The sequence below is a fragment of the Otolemur garnettii genome, unplaced genomic scaffold (assembly GCF_000181295.1).
Source record: "Otolemur garnettii isolate 467f Iridium unplaced genomic scaffold, OtoGar3 scaffold00361, whole genome shotgun sequence".
Classification (NCBI taxonomy): Eukaryota; Metazoa; Chordata; class Mammalia; order Primates; family Galagidae; genus Otolemur; species Otolemur garnettii.
Window position 1 is genome coordinate 216,071 of NW_003852756.1, and position 2,094 is coordinate 218,164.

Sequence of the window (2,094 nt, forward strand, 5' to 3'; positions counted from 1 at the left end):
GTACCCTCCCCACTGAGCTACTGGCACCACCCTTTTTTCTTTCTTTCTTTCTTTTTTTTTGAGACAGACTCTCACTATGTCACCCTGGGTAGAGTGCCATGCTGTCACAGCTCACAGCAACCTGAAACCCATGTGCTTAAGCAATTCTCTTGCCTCAGCCTCCCAAGTAGCTGGGACTACAGGCACTCACCACAGTGCCTGGGTATTTTTTTTGTTGTTGCAGTTGTCATTGTTGTTTAGCTGGCTCAGGTTGGGTTTGAAACTGCCAGTCTTGGTATAACCCACTGTGCTACAGGAGCTGACCTGATCTAGGTTTTTCTTTAAAATTGGCTTTGCTGGCTCGGCACCTGTGGCTCAAGTGGCTAGGGCGCCAGCCACATACACCTAGGGTGGCGGGTTCGAATCCAGCCCAGGCCTGCCAAACAACAATGATGGCTGCAACCAAAAAATAGCCAGGCATTGTGGTATGTGCCTGTGGTTCCAGCTACTTGGGAGGCTGAGGCAGGAGACTCGCTTGAGCCCACGAGTCGGAGGTTTCTGTGAGCTGTGATGTCACAGCACTCTACCCAGGGGGACAGCTTGAGGCTCTGTCTCAAAATAAATAAATAAATAAAATTGGCTTTGCTGGCTGGGGTGGCGCCTGTGGCTCAAAGGAGTAGAGTGCTGGCCCCACATGCAGAAGGTGGCAGGTTCAAACCCAGCCCAGGCCAAAAACTGCAAAAATTGCAAAAAAAAACAAAATTGGCTTTGCTGGAACCTTTTTTTTTTTTTTGAGGCAGAGTCTCACTATGTCACCCTGGGTAGGGTGCTGTTCCATCACAGCTCACAGCAACCTCCAACTCCTGGACTTAAGCAATTCTCTTGCCTCAGCCTTCCAAGTACCTGGGACTACAGGCGCACGCCAGCTATTTTGGGGGGGGGGGGTTTGCTGCAGTTGTCATTGTTGATTTTTAGCTGACCCAGGCTGGGTTTGAACCCGCCAGCCTCAGTATATGTGGCCAGTGCCCTACTCACTGAGCTATGGGTGCCACCCTGCTGGAACCTTTCATAAGGAATCTCAGGTTAGACTTGAAAGCCTTCCAATAGCACAGGTTTCGTCTGTGCCATTAGATACCTGTATGCATTGGGTAAATTCCTCTTCTGTTGAGATTCCCAAGCAAACTGTGGTTCCCAAACCTGTCAGCAAGTGACATTCTTTACATACCACAGATCAGGAAACATTATTGATGGGTGTCTAGCTAGTTTTTCCAATGGGCTTCTTTTATTGGCCTTATAAGTTCAACCTTAATTACTTAATGCAGTCTGGATGCCTCTTAAAATCCTATTTCAGTCAAAGCCTTGGTAAAATAACCAGCGCCTTCATCATGTCCTACATAACAAAACAGATTCTTGTTTTTTGTTTGTTTTGAGATGCAGTCTCACTTTATCACCCTGGGTAGAGTGCTGTGGCATCACAGCTCACAGTAACCTCCAATACCTGGCTATTTTTGTTGCAGTTTGGCTGGGGCTGGATTTGAACCCGCCACCCTTGGTATATGGGGCTGGTGCCCTACCCACTGAGCCACAGGTGCTTCCCACAGAACAGAATCTTATTGAACATATACAAATAATTGTATTCTCAGAAATTAAGAATACTTACAGGGGCAGTGCCTGTGGCTCAAAGGAGTAAGGTGTCAGTCCCATATGCTGGAGGTGGCGGGTTCAAAATGGCCAGCATCAATGTATGTGGCCAGTGCCCTACTCACTGAGCTATGGGCACCACCAGTTTTTTTATTTTTATTTTTTGGCCAGGGCTGGGTTTGAACCTGCCACCTCCAGCATATGGGGCTGGTGCCCTACTCCTTTGAACCACAGGTGCCGCCCACACCACCAGTTTTACATAATTTTATTTTATTATTTTTTTTAGGTTTTTTGTTTGTTAGTTTTTATTTTTTGAGACAGAGCCTCAAGCTATCCCCCTGGGTAGAGTGCCGTGGCATCACAACTCACAGCAATGTCCAACTCCTGGGCTCAAGCAAGTCTCCTGCCTCAGCCTCCCAAGTAGCTGGGACCACAGGCGCCCACCACAACGCCCAGCTTTTCTTTTTTTTTTTT